We start from the raw sequence: 21,465 nt of genomic DNA on the forward strand, positions 1-21,465 counted from the left end.
GACGCCGTGGGGAGCCCAGGGAGCGACACGCTCATCGAACCACAGAGGAGAACCAAGAGGAGAACCAGCACCGGAGTCGGAATAGCGTAGGATAGACTTAAGATACCAATAAAGCATATTAGCATACCAGTACAAGACCCAACCCGTGCCTTCTTACTTGTTTGTAGCGGCGTCTGCCGGAGGAGAGCCATACTGACTTAGTATCGGGTATAGCTGTAGAGTTGCGGTGTCCGCAGCAACTCACAACGTTCCCCCTCGTTTTATTTTGGAAATATACAAAACAAAACTTTATAATATATCGTCGAATTATTTATGTCGGGTCAAGCAGCTTAAATATTTTAAATTATTGCCAGTGGTGCGGCCCAAAGGAAATGCATTTTGGTTTTGTCGTTTCCAATGCCCCCACTGCAAAGATCATTTGCTACCGCATATGCGCATGCAGCGGAATTCTTTCGTCTCCTTATGTCGCAATCTCTCGGACTCGGCTTAACAGCGTCCCCGAGCAGCTCTAACGCTCTCGGGCTATCATACGCTCTCGCTCGCGTCTAAGCTTGCTGCATAGGGCCCGGCAGATTGGCCCTTCAGCCCTTGCATGGGCAGTTTTGAGCTAATCGTCGCAGCTATTAGATTAACATCCTCGCATCAATCGTTCGCCCAATCATTGCCATATGTACATACGCGATAAGTAGGTTTACATATGCAAATTAATTGTGAATTATAACAGCCTCTCGACTTTCATTAACTTCAAATTGCAACAGTTATTAAAAACGCCTAATAGCTTAACATTTGGTGACCCCGACGTGATTGTGCAATAAATAATCTATCAGTGCAATCACCAACTAATATAGCATTCAAAGATCTAAACTAATTGCCATCTCAACCAGTGTCATCAACCACATAAGTTATCCATAAGTTATCTATTGCTCGTGTTACTCTTTGCGACGATGGCAGCCATGTGACTAAAACTTTAGGACTTGCGTGGGATCCGGTTTCTGATCTACTATTATTTTCGCTCTCGGCCCTTCAATCTTCTTTGAATTCCTGCTAGCGCTCTGTTTTGTCATCCATAGCGCGATTCTACGATCCTCTCGGACTAGCTGGTCCCGTAATTACTAAATCCAAAATCTTTCTCCAGCGTTTGTGCCAAGAGAAGTTGTCCTAGGATGAAAGCCTTCCAGTCGCACTGAACACCGAGTGGCAGGAAATATGCACCAGGTTTGGTCAGATTCGTCGACTTGAATTTCCTCGGCTTGTAGTCCTTCCAGACTCTACGCTGGAAATTCACGGATTTTGCGATGCCAGCAACGAGGCTTATGGTGCATGCATTTTTGTCAATCCTAGGGTCAGCATTCCAGCAGTCACTTACTGTGTGCCAAATCTCGTGTGGCTCCTTTGAAGACACTTACAGTACCAAAGTTGGAGCTTTGTGGAGCGGAGTTGCTGGCTAGGCTCATATCTGAGATAGCTGGAATGAATGTATTCAAGGGAAGGTGTTACTGTTGGTGTGATTCTGCCGTTGCGCTCTCTTGGATTCGGGACGAGCCGTCAAGATTTAATATTTTTGTTGCAAATAGAGTGTCAACGATTCAGGAAATGACCGAAAAAATGGAATGGCGCTATGTTCCCACAGCTTTAAACCCAGCCGACATTCTGTCTCGAGGGGCTCATCCGACTGAGCTGAATGAGTCACCTCTTTGGGCTCATGGTCCTCCATTTCTTTGCGGCTCCTCAGATGACTGGCCACCCACTGTGCTACCTGATAAGCCAGCCCTTGAACTTCGTCGGAAGGCTCTTCTGCTCAAATCGCCCTACATGGACATTATTGCTAATTCCAAGTATGCGAATTCATTTGCTTCTTTGCAACGCGTTTTCGGATACATTCACAAGTTTTGCAACCGAATTCGGCGCCCCGGTCTCACTGTCGCAGACATTGAACATGGAACCCAGGTATTGCTACGACTAGTCCAGCGTACTCATCTATGGGAGGACATGAAGTCTCTGCGGGCAAGGGGAGCAGTCTCCTCATCGAGCTCAATCGCATCGTTATCGCCATTCATGGATCAGTTTGGACTTCTCAGGGTAGATGTTCGACTGAAAAGCTCTTCGTTGGAATTTGATGGCCGTCATCCAATCATCTTGCCCAGCAGCCATCCACTGACTCTTGCAATAATCTCCCATTTTCATGAGCGGAATCTGCACGCTGGTCCTCGAGCTTTGCTTGGACTAATTCGTTCCCAATATTGGCCTATTGGAGGGAGGAAGACGGTAAACAAGGCAGTAAACAAGTGCGTAAGATGCTTTCGACTGAAGCCCAGGGTATTGGAGCATATTATGGCGGATCTTCCAAAGGAGCGGCTCGATGGTTCTCATGCCTTTGAGATCACAGGACTTCTGTGGGCCGTTTTTCTACAAACCGGAGGCACGCAACAAGGCTCCAATCAAGTGCTACATCTGCATCTTCATTTGTTCCGCTACCAAGGCTGTTCATCTGGAGCTTATAAAGGACTTATCCACAGTTGCTTTTCTACATGGACTAAGGCACTTCATATGTACTAGACGAAAGCCGCGGCAAATTTGGTCAGACAACGCAACCAATTTTGTCGGCGCTAAGAATGAGCTGATGGAATTAAAGCGCCTGGTCCTCAGCGATGACCATCAGAAGGCGCTGCTGGATTTTTGCTTGGTCGAGGCTATAGACTGGCATTTCATTCCTCCGCGCTCCCCTCATTTTGGTGGTCTATGGGAGGCTGCAGTGAAGACGGCCAAGTACCTCTTCTACCGTGCGATAGGCAACTCGGTTCTTGGATTTGACGAGCTGCGGACGCGGTTGTGCCACATCACGGCAGTGATTAATTCAAGACCTTTAGTTTCAATTTCAGAGAGCCCTGCCGATCTAGACGTTCTAACTCCAGCGCATTTCTTGAATGGTGGCCCTCCTGCTTCGTTCGCTGAGCCTGACGTCACGCAGCTAAACTTCGATCGCCTGGACGGCTGGCAGCGCGTTTCGTACCTGCAGCAGCTCCTTTGGTCCCGGTGGAAGGAGGAGTACATAACGTCACTGCAGCAGCGCTCAAAGTGGCGCACTGTGAAGCCTAGTTTAGCTGTCGCCGATTTGGTTCTTGTCAAGGATGAGAATCTTCCTCCCATGAAGTGACCACTGGCGAGAGTGGTCGAGCTTTTGCCTGGACGAGATGGCGTTTCCCGAGTTGCTGTGCTGAAGACGTCATCTGGAATCACAAAGCGCGCCGTCAACAAGCTGTGCCTACTGCCAAATGCTGTTGCTGTTGAAAGTCAGGCTTCCAACGGGGGGAGTATGTCAGATCAAGCAGCTTAAATATTTTAAATTATTGCCAGTGGTGCGGTCCAAAGGAAATGCATTTTGGTGTTGTCGTTTGCACTGCAAAGATCATTTGCTACCGCATATGCGCATGCAGTGGAATTATTTCGTCTCCTTATGTCGCTATCTCTCGGACTCGGCTTAACAGCGTCCCCGAGCAGCTCTAACGCTCTCGGGCTATCTCGGACCCACAACGCTTCCTATGCTAATGCTAATTCGATTGGTGGCGTTTCGCCATCTGCCATCTGTTCTATCTAGAACCACCAGCCGATTATAAAAACAATTGTGTTGAGTAAGGTAGTCTTGAGTAGTCTGAGGTACTCAGACTAGCACAGCGTAATACTTGATACAGCCGAACATCATTAATAATTACTCTTATCAGTCTAGTGTGTGGGTAGTCGGAAGCTCACATCTTTTTTATGTGGTTTTGTAATCTACAAAATGTCTACATAAGAGTGAAAAACGAGGGGGAACGTTGTGAGTTGCTGCGGACACCGCAACTCTACAGTTATACCCGATACTAAGTCAGTATGGCTCTCCTCCGGCAGACGCCGCTAATATTAAACGACACGACAAAGAGTGCGTGCGAGAGAGACAGAAAATCAGTCTGAGCGTGACGTCGGGCGCTGCGTAGCCACTAAAAATTCATTTCTTGCTTTTGGCTACAAAAATGATCCGATCTGATCCAGATTCGGCAACCGGATAGATATGGTCATTGTCTATGATTCTGCGTTTTTAGTTTACTCGATTTTGCAATATTGTGGATGCAACAGATTTTCGTCCTTTGTGTGGGCGGAAGGGGGTGGGGCGAAATTTTGAGATATACGTTTTATAGTGAGATCTAACAGGAGTGCGGATACCAAATTTGGTTACTCTAGCCTTAATAGTCTCTGAGATTTATGAATATCCCCAGATCTGCATCCTTTGCGGGGGCGGAAGGGGGTGTGGCGAAATTTTGAAACAAACTCGTCTCGGTCCGATATATTAGGAGTGTGGATACCAAATTTGGTTGCTCTAGCTTTTATAGTCTCTGAGATCTAGGCGCTAATGTTTTACTCTAAGCAAAGCCGCCTATGCTACGTGTGTGTTAGAGAGAGACAGGGCGAGAAAAAATGAAATTGTTTTCTTGATGCTGGCTATAATAATAATAATACGATCCAATTCAGATTCCGCAGTCTAAAAGATATGGTCATTCTCTACGATTCTGCGTTTTTGGTTTTCTCGTATCTTTAAAATTGTGGATGCCACAGATTTTCGCCCTTTGTGGGGGCGGAAGTGGGCGGGGCAAAGTTTTGAAATATTTTTGTAGCAGTGACATATCACAGAAGTCTGGATCCAAAACATCGTTGCTCTAGCTCTTATAGTCTTTGAGCATTAGGCGCTGAAGGGGACGGACAGACGGACAGACGGACAGACGGACGGACGGACAGACGGACAGACGGACATGGCTCAATCGACTCGGCTATTGATGCTGATCAAGAATATATATACTTTATGGGGTCGGAAACGATTCCTTCTGGACGTTACACACATACACTTTTACCACAAATCTAATATACCCCAATACTCATTTTGAGTATCGGGTATAAAAACCCATATTGATATTTACATCTATAACTATTCTGGAGTAGTCTCTGTGGCTTCTTATTTAGGCACGTCGGACTCAACCAGATTACTTCCGGCATTCAACTGGCCCTGCTGGACATCAACTGAGGATTGCTTTTGTTCGCTTGGAGCTTGGGGCTTCAAAACACTTTTCTCCCGGGATCGTAGAAGATTATCGAGTCCGCCAAAAGGAGCCTCAATGACAACGTAAAGCAGATACGAAATGAAAATAGTGATCCCAAAGTCAGACCAAAATTTCTGCATCTGAAAATCATCAATGAGGTTAGTTAAAAATAAGCAACCATCAACTACTAGAAACAAAACCTACTACAATTTGTCCGAGAAATAAGTATTAGTACGAACGCTTCTACTGTTGACTTCCTGTACGAAAAGGTGTCAGATGTACACGGAATAGGAGAGTCTCGAGAGAGGCTGCCACAATGGCGAGGATAGGAAACTGTTGGCCAGACCGCCATGGCCCTGCATGCAGGCAAAGACGATCCAACACAGGGCTAAGGGCCAGCCCACTCTGGTAAGCGTGTAGTACAGAAACTCCTTGAGGGTGGACAGGGGTGGAGCACTCCATTGGGTCGCAGGGTACAGGGCAAACATCGAGGTGAAGATCATGGCCAGACTAAGAACCCATCCAGACCATACCAAAATCCGGCTTATTTGGAACTTCTTCCTACAATTCAGGTGAAGAAAATATCCAAAAAGAAATGCAATCAGCCAAGGTGCCGAATGAGTATGTGTGGCAGAATACAGTTTCCTTCCGGCATCTCCTTCGGTTCCATTCCTGCAATTAAATGGGGTTGAAGAACTCCAACGACAAACAGAAGCATCGTGGACCTACTTGAAGAGCAATGAGTATTTGTTGACTATCATCGTGGCAAAGAGGCAGGACGATAGTAGGAGAACAAGAACCGAGATGCCAGCTGCTGCCTTTTTGCCCCACTTATACAGTGCAATCAGCAGAAGCGGAGAGATTATATAAAGCTGCATATCCACTGCCCAGTACCATGTGTGATCCAGGCACTGAAAACGATTATCGTACAAATGGTAATAAGAGTAGATCTATGACTTACAATATTGCTTGTAGCATAATTCTGCACGAAGAGCAGCGTCCAGAACCAGCCCTTTTCATAGGCGGCTGTACCATGGAATCCACCTTTAAAATAAGGTCCCCCAGAAACAATGGGCGTCAGCTTTATGTAAACTAGGATTGCTATTGCAAGTATCGGCACGATCCGTATAATACGATGAAGATACATAAGCGGCACATTCAGTTTTCCTTTGGATCTGTAAGAAAATTGGCAATAATTCTCGATGGATACAAAATATCTCAAACACTTACTTATCCATTGAGCGAAGAGCAACCGTAGCCACTAGTAGGCCAGCAATAAAGAAAAAGGAATCAACCGAAAAAAATCCGTGGAGAATAAAGCTGGAAAAGGATTCCGCGACCCACTAGCAAACAAAAAAACAGAGCTGAATGGTTTTTGCACATACAAGCATGAGGCCACTAAAACCGAAATCATATTGAAGGTATTTATATTTGGAGAAACAAAACAACACAGAATAGGGACATGCAGCGGATTCCATCAAGACAACTGATCACGTTCGGATTCGATTTGCTGTCGACAATGCGGAAGATGGCACGGGAACTTGACCGTGCCGAGCACATCTTCACAGTCACAGAGATACTACCTGGTAGGCAAAATACGAGTTAAATCATTCTGTAAATCATTCCGTTCTCTCCGGTCCTCACTCTGATCCTGGCACAGAAAGTAGTCGTAGAGCGTGCATAGACCCACGATAGTACCCATCAAGCCAAGAAGTACACTGCAATCCATAGTATGAGTCACAGAAATTGATTATGATAAGGTCTAACTTACACTGTGAAAATGGTCATTCCATCCCAAGGTTTCGATTCACTTGTCTGATAGCTGGCCTCGCTAAATTTTATATTTGTGCTGCTTGAGTTCAACAAATTCTGCATTAACTGCTCCAGAAACATATCCATATGTGCCGCAGAGCAGGAAGCCGGAAAGCAAGATGCGATCTTGATCGAAATGGATACGGCGGGTACAATTAGAAAACAGTACTTTCCATGTATGCTGTGACTACTGGTGATCTCCTCGCTGATCTTGACTCATCGAAGTTACCCAGATGGTAGACATTGCCGGACAGCACTCCTGAGGGAATGGAGCCCCAAGCATCGATCACTGCTCACAAAATTCGTCAACTTCAGTTCTCATTGACTTGAATATAATTTTCATTATTTACTTACTCTTAAGGGCCCATAATTTTCCAGTAGTGAGCGCCTGCATGAACTGAGCCATGTCCGCGAAACACAACAGATCCTCCTGACTGGGTATTCGGGGGTGGAAAAGATCCAAGTCCGGGAGCAATTCATACGGAAGTTTTCGGCAAACTTCCCAGCGGGCGGAGACTTTTTAAACGCTGGTAATCTTGCAGGACATCTCCGTCTTTCAGTTGTGCGGCACTGACAAGTACCAGTCCGCAGACAGTCCGCTTAAAACGTTCACCATGCTAATACTTTTTCGATTGAAGGCATTGCACCTTTTGACTGTGATTTTATAGGAATGTTTCGAGGGAAATCTGGCGATAAAATTATCAGTGTGTCAGCTCTCGACTCGAGTATATCAGCCAAAATGCTTAATTCAGTCAAACATCACCGATAAGGAGCAATCCGTCTAAATTCTATGTAGTCACAAGATCATTTATCTATAATCTTTTCCCAGGTAATCGTTTTACTTATTGACTTTTGATGGATTAAATTTGGTTTTAATATGAGTGAGTAAGAAAAAAACGGAGAAAACTAAAGTTTAGCTAAACATGGATGTAGACAATTTTTTCTATAATTCTGATCATTGCTTAATGATAGCCAATGTGCAATTATTACCATTAGTGGTGGCAGATCCTTTCTTTGTTTCAATGTTTTTTCCAATTCTCATGACAAGTAGCAGCAAAATGGCGAGAGTTCGTGAAGAGATTCCGCCTCCCCGCAACAACCAAATTTAAAACGAGGGGGAACGTTGTGAGTTGCTGCGGACACCGCAACTCTACATTTATACCCGATACTTAGTCAGTATGGCTCTCCTCCGGCAGAGGCCGCTAATATTAAACGACACGACAAAGAGTGCGTGCGAGAGAGACAGAAAATCAGTCAGAGCGTGACGTCGGGCGCTGCGTAGCCACTGCAAATTGATTTCTTGCTTTTGGCTACAAAAATGATCCGATCTGATCCAGATTCAGCGATCTGATAGATATGGTCACTATCTATGATTCTGCGTTTTTAGTTTTCTCGAATGTGCAATATTGTGAATATAACAGATTTTCGTCCTTTGTGGGTGCGGAAGGGGGTGGGGAGAAATTCTGAAATATAGGTTTTATAGTGAGATCTAACAGAAGTGCGGATACCAAATTTTGTTACTCTAGCGATAATAGTCTCTGAGATTTGTGGATTTTCGTCCTTTGCGGGGGCGGAAGGGGGTGTGCCGAAATTTGGACACGAAACAGTCAAGGTCCGATATCACAGGAGTATGGATACCAAATTTGGTTGCTCTGGCTCTTATAGGTTCTGAGATCCTTGAACTCATATTTTGCAACTGGCAAAACCGACCATGAAACCTGTGTTTTTGAGAGAGACAGAGCGAGGAAAAATAAAATTGTATTCTTGATTCTGGCTATAATAATTATACGATCTGGTTGAGATTTTACATTCTAGAACATATAAACATCCTCTACGATTCTGCCTTTTTTGGTTTTATCGTATCTTTAAAAACGTGGATGCCACAGATTTTCGTTCTTTGTGGGGCGGAAGTGGGCGGCGCGAAGTTTTGAAATATTTTTGCGGCGTTGTGGGGTGGGGTGGGGAGACCTGAAAAGAAGGGAGAATCTGTTAGGAACACATCGAAGTGGGCCCTGAACTATCACTTGGAGCCGTTCAGAACTGGCTCTGGGAATCATTCAGTACAAATATCGAAAGTACAGGGAACATAAAGTAAACGAGGGGGAACGTTGTGAGTTGCTGCGGACACCGCAACTCTACAGTTATACCCGATACTAAGTCAGTATGGCTCTCCTCCGGCAGACGCCGCTAATATTAAACGACACGACAAAGAGTGCGTGCGAGAGAGACAGAAAATCAGTCTGAGCGTGACGTCGGGCGCTGCGTAGCCACTAAAAATTCATTTCTTGCTTTTGGCTACAAAAATGATCCGATCTGATCCAGATTCGGCAACCGGATAGATATGGTCATTGTCTATGATTCTGCGTTTTTAGTTTACTCGATTTTGCAATATTGTGGATGCAACAGATTTTCGTCCTTTGTGTGGGCGGAAGGGGGTGGGGCGAAATTTTGAGATATACGTTTTATAGTGAGATCTAACAGGAGTGCGGATACCAAATTTGGTTACTCTAGCCTTAATAGTCTCTGAGATTTATGAATATCCCCAGATCTGCATCCTTTGCGGGGGCGGAAGGGGGTGTGACGAAATTTTGAAACAAACTCGTCTCGGTCCGATATATTAGGAGTGTGGATACCAAATTTGGTTGCTCTAGCTTTTATAGTCTCTGAGATCTAGGCGCTAATGTTTTACTCTAAGCAAAGCCGCCTATGCTACGTGTGTGTTAGAGAGAGACAGGGCGAGAAAAAATGAAATTGTTTTCTTGATGCTGGCTATAATAATAATACGATCCAATTCAGATTCCGCAGTCTAAAAGATATCGTCATTCTCTACGATTCTGCGTTTTTGGTTTTCTCGTATCTTTAAAATTGTGGATGCCACAGATTTTCGCCCTTTGTGGGGGCGGAAGTGGGCGGGGCAAAGTTTTGAAATATTTTTGTAGCAGTGACATATCACAGAAGTCTGGATCCAAAACATCGTTGCTCTAGCTCTTATAGTCTTTGAGCATTAGGCGCTGAAGGGGACGGACAGACGGACAGACGGACGGACGGACAGACGGACAGACGGACATGGCTCAATCGACTCGGCTATTGATGCTGATCAAGAATATATATACTTTATGGGGTCGGAAACGATTCCTTCTGGACGTTACACACATACACTTTTACCACAAATCTAATATACCCCAATACTCATTTTGAGTATCGGGTATAAAAACCCATATTGATATTTACATCTATAACTATTCTGGAGTAGTCTCTGTGGCTTCTTATTTAGGCACGTCGGACTCAACCAGATTACTTCCGGCATTCAACTGGCCCTGCTGGACATCAACTGAGGATTGCTTTTGTTCGCTTGGAGCTTGGGGCTTCAAAACACTTTTCTCCCGGGATCGTAGAAGATTATCGAGTCCGCCAAAAGGAGCCTCAATGACAACGTAAAGCAGATACGAAATGAAAATAGTGATCCCAAAGTCAGACCAAAATTTCTGCATCTGAAAATCATCAATGAGGTTAGTTAAAAATAAGCAACCATCAACTACTAGAAACAAAACCTACTACAATTTGTCCGAGAAATAAGTATTAGTACGAACGCTTCTACTGTTGACTTCCTGTACGAAAAGGTGTCAGATGTACACGGAATAGGAGAGTCTCGAGAGAGGCTGCCACAATGGCGAGGATAGGAAACTGTTGGCCAGACCGCCATGGCCCTGCATGCAGGCAAAGACGATCCAACACAGGGCTAAGGGCCAGCCCACTCTGGTAAGCGTGTAGTACAGAAACTCCTTGAGGGTGGACAGGGGTGGAGCACTCCATTGGGTCGCAGGGTACAGGGCAAACATCGAGGTGAAGATCATGGCCAGACTAAGAACCCATCCAGACCATACCAAAATCCGGCTTATTTGGAACTTCTTCCTACAATTCAGGTGAAGAAAATATCCAAAAAGAAATGCAATCAGCCAAGGTGCCGAATGAGTATGTGTGGCAGAATACAGTTTCCTTCCGGCATCTCCTTCGGTTCCATTCCTGCAATTAAATGGGGTTGAAGAACTCCAACGACAAACAGAAGCATCGTGGACCTACTTGAAGAGCAATGAGTATTTGTTGACTATCATCGTGGCAAAGAGGCAGGACGATAGTAGGAGAACAAGAACCGAGATGCCAGCTGCTGCCTTTTTGCCCCACTTATACAGTGCAATCAGCAGAAGCGGAGAGATTATATAAAGCTGCATATCCACTGCCCAGTACCATGTGTGATCCAGGCACTGAAAACGATTATCGTACAAATGGTAATAAGAGTAGATCTATGACTTACAATATTGCTTGTAGCATAATTCTGCACGAAGAGCAGCGTCCAGAACCAGCCCTTTTCATAGGCGGCTGTACCATGGAATCCACCTTTAAAATAAGGTCCCCCAGAAACAATGGGCGTCAGCTTTATGTAAACTAGGATTGCTATTGCAAGTATCGGCACGATCCGTATAATACGATGAAGATACATAAGCGGCACATTCAGTTTTCCTTTGGATCTGTAAGAAAATTGGCAATAATTCTCGATGGATACAAAATATCTCAAACACTTACTTATCCATTGAGCGAAGAGCAACCGTAGCCACTAGTAGGCCAGCAATAAAGAAAAAGGAATCAACCGAAAAAAATCCGTGGAGAATAAAGCTGGAAAAGGATTCCGCGACCCACTAGCAAACAAAAAAACAGAGCTGAATGGTTTTTGCACATACAAGCATGAGGCCACTAAAACCGAAATCATATTGAAGGTATTTATATTTGGAGAAACAAAACAACACAGAATAGGGACATGCAGCGGATTCCATCAAGACAACTGATCACGTTCGGATTCGATTTGCTGTCGACAATGCGGAAGATGGCACGGGAACTTGACCGTGCCGAGCACATCTTCACAGTCACAGAGATACTACCTGGTAGGCAAAATACGAGTTAAATCATTCTGTAAATCATTCCGTTCTCTCCGGTCCTCACTCTGATCCTGGCACAGAAAGTAGTCGTAGAGCGTGCATAGACCCACGATAGTACCCATCAAGCCAAGAAGTACACTGCAATCCATAGTATGAGTCACAGAAATTGATTATGATAAGGTCTAACTTACACTGTGAAAATGGTCATTCCATCCCAAGGTTTCGATTCACTTGTCTGATAGCTGGCCTCGCTAAATTTTATATTTGTGCTGCTTGAGTTCAACAAATTCAGCATTAACTGCTCCAGAAACATATCCATATGTGCCGCAGAGCAGGAAGACGGAAAGCAAGATGCGATCTTGATCGAAATGGATACGGCGGGTACAATTAGAAAACAGTACTTTCCATGTATGCTGTGACTACTGGTGATCTCCTCGCTGATCTTGACTCATCGAAGTTACCCAGATGGTAGACATTGCCGGACAGCACTCCTGAGGGAATGGAGCCCCAAGCATCGATCACTGCTCACAAAATTCGTCAACTTCAGTTCTCATTGACTTGAATATAATTTTCATTATTTACTTACTCTTAAGGGCCCATAATTTTCCAGTAGTGAGCGCCTGCATGAACTGAGCCATGTCCGCGAAACACAACAGATCCTCCTGACTGGGTATTCGGGGGTGGAAAAGATCCAAGTCCGGGAGCAATTCATACGGAAGTTTTCGGCAAACTTCCCAGCGGGCGGAGACTTTTTAAACGCTGGTAATCTTGCAGGACATCTCCGTCTTTCAGTTGTGCGGCACTGACAAGTACCAGTCCGCAGACAGTCCGCTTAAAACGTTCACCATGCTAATACTTTTTCGATTGAAGGCATTGCACCTTTTGACTGTGATTTTATAGGAATGTTTCGAGGGAAATCTGGCGATAAAATTATCAGTGTGTCAGCTCTCGAGTCGAGTATATCAGCCAAAATGCTTAATTCAGTCAAACATCACCGATAAGGAGCAATCCGTCTAAATTCTATGTAGTCACAAGATCATTTATCTATAATCTTTTCCCAGGTAATCGTTTTACTTATTGACTTTTGATGGATTAAATTTGGTTTTAATATGAGTGAGTAAGAAAAAAACGGAGAAAACTAAAGTTTAGCTAAACATGGATGTAGACAATTTTTTCTATAATTCTGATCATTGCTTAATGATAGCCAATGTGCAATTATTACCATTAGTGGTGGCAGATCCTTTCTTTGTTTCAATGTTTTTTCCAATTCTCATGACAAGTAGCAGCAAAATGGCGAGAGTTGGTGAAGAGATTCCGCCTCCCCGCAACAACCAAATTTAAAACGAGGGGGAACGTTGTGAGTTGCTGCGGACACCGCAACTCTACAGTTATACCCGATACTAAGTCAGTATGGCTCTCCTCCGGCAGACGCCGCTAATATTAAACGACACGACAAAGAGTGCGTGCGAGAGAGACAGAAAATCAGTCTGAGCGTGACGTCGGGCGCTGCGTAGCCACTAAAAATTGATTTCTTGCTTTTGGCTACAAAAATGATCCGATCTGATCCAGATTCAGCGATCTGATAGATATGGTCACTATCTATGATTCTGCGTTTTTAGTTTTCTCGAATGTGCAATATTGTGAATATAACAGATTTTCGTCCTTTGTGGGTGCGGAAGGGGGTGGGGAGAAATTCTGAAATATAGGTTTTATAGTGAGATCTAACAGAAGTGCGGATACCAAATTTTGTTACTCTAGCGATAATAGTCTCTGAGATTTGTGGATTTTCGTCCTTTGCGGGGGCGGAAGGGGGTGTGCCGAAATTTGGACACGAAACAGTCAAGGTCCGATATCACAGGAGTATGGATACCAAATTTGGTTGCTCTGGCTCTTATAGGTTCTGAGATCCTTGAACTCATATTTTGCAACTGGCAAAACCGACCATGAAACCTGTGTTTTTGAGAGAGACAGAGCGAGGAAAAATAAAATTGTATTCTTGATTCTGGCTATAATAATTATACGATCTGGTTGAGATTTTACATTCTAGAACATATAAACATCCTCTACGATTCTGCCTTTTTTGGTTTTATCGTATCTTTAAAAACGTAGATGCCACAGATTTTCGTTCTTTGTGGGGCGGAAGTGGGCGGCGCGAAGTTTTGAAATATTTTTGCGGCGTTGTGGGGTGGGGTGGGGAGACCTGAAAAGAAGGGAGAATCTGTTAGGAACACATCGAAGTGGGCCCTGAACTATCACTTGGAGCCGTTCAGAACTGGCTCTGGGAATCATTCAGTACAAATATCGAAAGTACAGGGAACATAAAGTAAACGAGGGGGAACGTTGTGAGTTGCTGCGGACACCGCAACTCTACAGTTATACCCGATACTAAGTCAGTATGGCTCTCCTCCGGCAGACGCCGCTAATATTAAACGACACGACAAAGAGTGCGTGCGAGAGAGACAGAAAATCAGTCTGAGCGTGACGTCGGGCGCTGCGTAGCCACTAAAAATTGATTTCTTGCTTTTGGCTACAAAAATGATCCGATCTGATCCAGATTCGGCAACCGGATAGATATGGTCATTGTCTATGATTCTGCGTTTTTAGTTTACTCGATTTTGCAATATTGTGGATGCAACAGATTTTCGTCCTTTGTGTGGGCGGAAGGGGGTGGGGCGAAATTTTGAGATATACGTTTTATAGTGAGATCTAACAGGAGTGCGGATACCAAATTTGGTTACTCTAGCCTTAATAGTCTCTGAGATTTATGAATATCCCCAGATCTGCATCCTTTGCGGGGGCGGAAGGGGGTGTGACGAAATTTTGAAACAAACTCGTCTCGGTCCGATATATTAGGAGTGTGGATACCAAATTTGGTTGCTCTAGCTTTTATAGTCTCTGAGATCTAGGCGCTAATGTTTTACTCTAAGCAAAGCCGCCTATGCTACGTGTGTGTTAGAGAGAGACAGGGCGAGAAAAAATGAAATTGTTTTCTTGATGCTGGCTATAATAATAATACGATCCAATTCAGATTCCGCAGTCTAAAAGATATCGTCATTCTCTACGATTCTGCGTTTTTGGTTTTCTCGTATCTTTAAAATTGTGGATGCCACAGATTTTCGCCCTTTGTGGGGGCGGAAGTGGGCGGGGCAAAGTTTTGAAATATTTTTGTAGCAGTGACATATCACAGAAGTCTGGATCCAAAACATCGTTGCTCTAGCTCTTATAGTCTTTGAGCATTAGGCGCTGAAGGGGACGGACAGACGGACAGACGGACGGACGGACAGACGGACAGACGGACAGACAGACATGGCTCAATCGACTCGGCTATTGATGCTGATCAAGAATATATATACTTTATGGGGTCGGAAACGATTCCTTCTGGACGTTACACACATACACTTTTACCACAAATCTAATATACCCCAATACTCATTTTGAGTATCGGGTATAATAAAAATTCAAATACAAAACAAAGCCCATGAACGAATATTTCCTCACAGGTGCTGGAATAAGATGAATCCAACTATTAATAATCCACGTTCCCCATTCACCCTTTCGCGGGGTATTTTCGGATCCATGGGATCCTTCGACTTTACCGACCAGCATCAGCAGCAGCAGCCGGAGCTGCAGGTCCCCCCCGAAGGTTCCGGCGACAAGAATGGACTCAATGCGATGCCCTTCCTAGGCCAAATCCACACTAGTCTTCTGCTTTCGCGCCCAATGGGTCCAATAGGTCGCGCACACCCCCCCACCTTCCCTCCGATGGGTGATTCAGATGGGTGAGCGGCAGCAGCTCAGACTCCCCTTCCCCCTAGGACATAACTTACCCCCGGCTCCCCTGCAGATTCAATGCTGTGCCACAGATGGCATCGATGGGACCACCGCCCGTGTTGAGCTCCCTCTGGACAGCCGGCGCTTCTCCGGACAGCCGCGGAGACTACTACGACGGCCCGCACAAAGAGTACTCCGACGGCCGCTACGACGGCGACTACGAGGGCGACTACTCGATGCCCACCGAGGAGGACCAAGAGGAGGAGTCGTGCTCCTGTCAGGGCCAGAGCGAGTTCAGCTCGATAGAGCGCACCGAGTCGGACTCGGAGTGGGAGGAGCTCTCCGACGGCCCTTCCCCCAGGGTCTCTCCGCTGGAGTCCCTCGGCGCAGTCGTGCTCTCCACAATGCAGCCGGAGCACAGTCAGCGCATGGTGGCCTTGTACCACCTCCTCTTGGAGACCGCTGTGGTCAAGGTCGTGCTGCTGGTGATGCAGATGCTGTGCTGCGCGGTGTTCTGGCTGGTCGAGAAGACTGTGGTCGTCAACGAAACCGTCGGCTCGATGCGCCTCCGATTGTGGAACAGCAAGTTCAAGCTGCGCACCATCCAGCGCCAGTTGCTGTGGCGCATGGCCAATGCCCGGGGCGACGAGACGCTCGTCTTCTTTGCCGTGCTCATGACCACTCCCTGGCTGTTCTCCCTCAGCCTCCTGGGATTCATCCTGTCTTTGGCGGCGCTCCTGAAGAAGACCGTCGAGGAGCTGGTGTTCCAGATACGCCTGCACCTCGTGATCTAGGGGGAAGCCATCGAGCAGAAAGCAGCAAGCAGTATCCAATCACACACTGACAGAAGACAAACGTCCACACGCCCGACACTCCACTCCTCCCCTCAGAGATGTTTGCACTTCCATTTGGGCATCTATTTTCGTTGATGCCAGAATCGTAATGCACGGAATCGTCTCTCCGTTTTTGGCCGCAATGAAAATATATGCCGAAATATTCGAAATTCAAAGTCAAATTCAAACAAGAGTTTCCAGTCGATCAGATATATCGTTTATGCATATTACGATCCGTTCCGTTTGGACGGGAGTCCAATTGCTCATCGTTCATCCCCGTTATTGCATTTATTATTATTTTTATTTCGCTGCATATTTGTTCTGCAATTTATTCAATAATAATCGGAGGAGGAGAGCATGCAGCAGCAGCAAAACATTTCCGCTGCAGCAGCGATTGTGGCAGCCGTGGGGCCTTTGTTGCCACCAATTGCAGGCCCCCGCATACGCACTTCGGAGGCACGGAATCCACCAGAAGCGGCAACAAATGAATCATTAAATATTCACTGTACTCTTATTGATTCAGTGATCAAAACAACACAACAAAAGCGTCATCATCCACGATCCACGACCCATTATACCTGATCCAGAATCCGTAGAAGCATCCATTCTCAGGGCTCTTTTGGGCGCTGGTTGGGGTACGCCTCCGATTTCAATCCCTTGCCACACGGGCAACCCGAGCAAGCCCCGATATGTAAACAGGGTCAAGACTACCTGTGCGAAGGGGGCCAAGGGAGGCGTCGGCATAAGACTCGGCCCGGAAGTGGACATACTCGTGTGCAGCCCTTTCGCCCGGCTATTGATATTCCCATTTGTGATTACAGTCTGTAGCGCCACAGCAGCTCTTATAGTCTTTGAGCACTAGGCGCTGAAGAGGACGGACAGACGGACGGACGGATGGACGGACGGACAGACAGACAGGGCTCAATCGACTCGGCTATTGATGCTGATCAAGAATATATATACTTTATGGCGTCGGAAACGATTCCTTCTGGACGTTACACACATCCACTTTTACCAAAAATCTAATATACCCCAATACTCATTTTGCAAACAGATGCAAAAAAAAACAAAACGGAGAAAATCCCTACTGCAGTCATCGACTGCGATACAACCTCTGGCGCTTACGTATAATTTCGTATAAAATATGTTCTATGTAAATAATCAACCAATTTATTTTCGGTTTTAGTTGCCGATCGTGTTCTGACATGATAATTATAGTACGAGAACAAAGAATACAATAAGTATAGACAATGGAAGAGATTACTTGGAAGAGTATAATTTTTATAACCGCTACTCAAAATGAGTATTGGGGTATATTAGATTTGTGGTAAAAGTGGATGTGTGTAACGTCCAGAAGGAATCGTTTCCGACCCCATAAAGTATATATATTCTTGATCAGCATCAATATCCGAATCTATTGAGCCCTGTCTGTCTGTCCGTCCTATATACAGCTAGTTATAGCAACGATATTTTGGATCCAGACTTCTGTGATATGTCACTGCTACAAAAATATTTCAAAACTTTGCCCCGCCCACTTCTGCCCTCCCAAAGGGCGAAAATCTGTGGTATCCACAAATCTCAGAGACAATTAAGTCTAGAGTAACCAAATTTTTCTCACTATAAAACCTATATTTCAGAATTTCGCCCCACCTCCTTCCGCCCCCACAAAGGACGAAAATCTGTTGCATTCACAATATTGCACATTCGAGAAAACTAAAAACGCAGAATCATGGATAGTGACCATATCTATCAGATCGCTGAATCTGGATCAGATCGGATCATTTTTGTAGCCAAAAGCAAGAAATCAATTTGCAGTGGCTACGCAGCGCCCGACGTCACGCTCTGACTGATTTTCTGTCTCTCTCGCACGCACTCTTTGTCGTGTCGTTTAGTATTAGCGGCCTCTGCCGGAGGAGAGCCATACTGACTAAGTATCGGGAATAAATGTAGAGTTGCGGTGTCCGCAGCAACTCACAACGTTCCCCCTCGTTTATTAGTTGAATTTGTGAGTAAAGCGCTTGTCGAATAGTTATTTGTTAGATCTAATATCTCAAGTGGCTTCAAAGTCTTAACTTAATAGCAAACTTAAACATGTCTGGTCGGCGAAAAGTCATTGAATACAAGAAAACCATACTGGATCTAAATATGGGAAAGACAAAACACGACTATTAGCATCTTACATTTAACTATTCTGAAACAGTCGTTGTGGCTTCTTCCTTAGGCTTTTCAGGTTCATCCAGATTCCTTCCGACATTAAACTGATCCTGCTGGACATCTACTGACGACTGCTTTTGTTCGCTTGGAGATCGTGGCTGCCGGGTTCGTAGAAGACTATCGAGTCCGCCAAAAGGAGCCTCAATGATAACATAAAACACATACGACATCAAAATAGTGATCCCAATGACAGACCAGAAATTAAGCATCTGCAAAGCATAAAATATTATACATTTGTTATAATCCACTAGTTTCCTTCAACTATCCAAAACAAAACTTACAAAGTTGTAGTTCGAAAAATATGTATTGGTCCGTAGAATTCTGCTGTTTACTTCCAGAGTGAACATATTCCAGATGTACACGGAATAGGAGAGTCTCGAGAGTGGCTGCCACAATGGCGAGGATAGGAAACTGTCTGCCAGACCGCCATAGCCCTGCATGCAGGCAAAGATGATCCAACACAGCGCTAGGGGCCAGCCCACCCGGGTAAGCGTGTAGTAGAGAGACTCCTCGAGTATGGTTAGAGGAGGAGCCCTAAACTTGGATGCGGCTTAGCTGGAGCTTCCTTCCACGATTCAGGTGCAAGAAGTACCCGAAGAGAAATCCAGTCAGCCATTGACCCGCATGCGTGTGTGTGGATCCATAGACATCCAAACCATCACCTCCTTTACTTCCATTCCTGAATTAAATGAGGCTTAATAACTTCAAATGCAAATAGAAAGATCGTGGACTTACTTCGTGAGCATTGATTCATTGTTGACCATCATCGTGACAAAGAGGCAGGTCGTGACTAGAAGCAACAGCACTACAATGCCAGCAGCCGCCTTTTTGCCCCATTTATACAGAGCAATCAGCAGAAGCAGAGAGATTATGTATAGTTGCATATCCACTGCCAAGTACCAGGCATGACCTAAGCCCTTAAAAAAGGTGTTGGAATACGCCTATTCCCACATTCAAATAATAACATTAAATAATATTATCGATATGTTAGGTATTATTATTATAAGTTAGTCTGGTCACACTTGAAGTGTCGACCCTCTCTCTTCTTTTGTGATCTCAAGTGTGTGGACCGGTGTTGCAGCAAAAAGTAATCGAGAAATACATAAATAATCTTTAAAGAAAAACATAACTTGGTACTGTCTTCCGTTTACTAATTGTCATAGCTAGTCTACCAATAGGTTATGGGCCCAGTCCACGCCAATTTAAATAAATTAAATTAATAACAAATAGTTGTGAAATTAGTTCCGCGTGCGTTCTTGTGTAGTTTTTTTTTATAGTGTGTGTGTGTATAATATATACATACATAGAAAATGGAAAGAAATAAGCAACATATTAAGCCTTTTTGTGGCGAGAAATATTCTATATGGAAATTTAGAATCAGAGCTTTGTTTGCTGAATTAGAGGTGCTCCAAGTAGTCGATAACATAATGCCTAACGAAGTAGATGATAATTGGAAAAAGGCAGAGCGATGTGCAAAGAGCATTTTAATTCAATATTTAGGCGACGCATTTCTAAACTTCGCGGCAGGCGACATTTCGGCACGTGATATTCTGAAGAAGCCTTGCGTCGCAATTAGCTGCACGTAAACGTTTAATAACACTCAAACTCTCAAGTGAAATGACACTTTCGAGTCATTTTGTTACTTTTGATGAAACAGTGAGTGAGTTGTTAGGGGCGGGCGCAAAAATGGATGAGATGGACAAAGTGGCACATTTGCTGCAGACTCTACCTTCAACCTATAATGGTGTCATCACGGCAATCGAAACTTTGTCAGATGAAACTCTATCATTAGCGTTTGTAAAAAATAAATTGTTCGACTACGAGACCAAATTAAGAAATGAAAGTACTGATACAAGTAGTAAAGTCATGAAGGCAGTTGTATGAAATAATAACAATTTTAATAATCGTAAAACGTTTGGATCTAGAAACACACGGCAAAAGATATTATTTAAGGGAAAAGCTAGAAGTAATATTAAATGCCATCACTGTGGCAAAGAAGGGCACATGAAAAAAGACTGTTACCAGTTTATAAGGTTAAATCAAAACAAAGAAAATTATAAACATAATAAACAAGCTCAGCTTGCAGCATCGGGCCACGGGTTCGCATTTATGATGCGGAAAATGAAAAAGAGTGATCAGATAAATAATGAACTCGGTTTTATACTCGATTCTGGTGCAACGGATCATTTGATCAATGATGACTCGCTGTACGCCGATTGCATCGAACTGGAGCAGCCAATTAAAATCGCTGTGGCAAAAGAAGGCGAGTTTTTATATGCCACTAAGCGTGGAATTGTGCGGCTGCACAATGGACACAATATCACACTGGAGGATGTGCTCTACTGCAAGGAGGCAGCAGGAAACCTCATGTCTGTCAAGAGTCTGCAACAGGCAGGGATGTCAATTAAGTTTGACTGTGGTGGTGTCTCCATATCAAAAAATGGAGTAAGTGTTGTTAAACATACAGGTATGTTGGATATACCTGTAGTCAAATTCCAAGCATACAGTGTAGATGCTAGGAACAAAAATAATTATCGATTATGGCATGAGAGGTTGGGGCATATAAGCAATGCAAAATTGCTTGAAATAAATAATAATAATTTATTTAATGACAGTAATCTTCTTGTTAATTTAAAAATATCAGATGAAGTTTGTGAGTCATGTTTAAATGGGAAACAGGCTAGGTTGCCATTTAAGCAATCTAAAGATAAAAGTTATATAAAACGACCCTTGTTTGTAATACATTCAGATGTATGTGGCCCCATTAAACCAGTTACACTAGACGATAAAAATTATTTTGTGATCTTCGTAGATCAATTTACACATTATTGTGTAACC

At 44.4% G+C, this 21,465-nt stretch overlaps 1 long non-coding RNA gene and 2 pseudogenes across 1 annotated transcript; all 3 read right to left on the minus strand.

Annotated features, from left to right (window-relative positions):
- Positions 1-4,935: 4,935 nt before the first annotated feature.
- Positions 4,936-7,837, minus strand: LOC113566986 (annotated as a pseudogene).
- A 2,261-nt stretch (positions 7,838-10,098) lies between these two features.
- On the minus strand, positions 10,099-13,000 carry LOC113566987 (annotated as a pseudogene).
- A 5,666-nt stretch (positions 13,001-18,666) lies between these two features.
- LOC113566985 lies at positions 18,667-19,465 on the minus strand. The gene is made up of 3 exons (XR_003409288.1): positions 19,363-19,465; positions 18,909-19,306; positions 18,667-18,836 (listed from the first exon to the last, which is right to left on the minus strand). It is a non-coding gene; the product is annotated as an uncharacterized LOC113566985 (long non-coding RNA).
- Between the last annotated feature and the right edge of the window lie 2,000 nt (positions 19,466-21,465).

The sequence above is a fragment of the Drosophila persimilis genome, unplaced genomic scaffold (assembly GCF_003286085.1).
Source record: "Drosophila persimilis strain 14011-0111.01,24,50 unplaced genomic scaffold, DperRS2 tig00001464-arrow-arrow-pilon, whole genome shotgun sequence".
NCBI classification, from domain to species: Eukaryota; Metazoa; Arthropoda; class Insecta; order Diptera; family Drosophilidae; genus Drosophila; species Drosophila persimilis.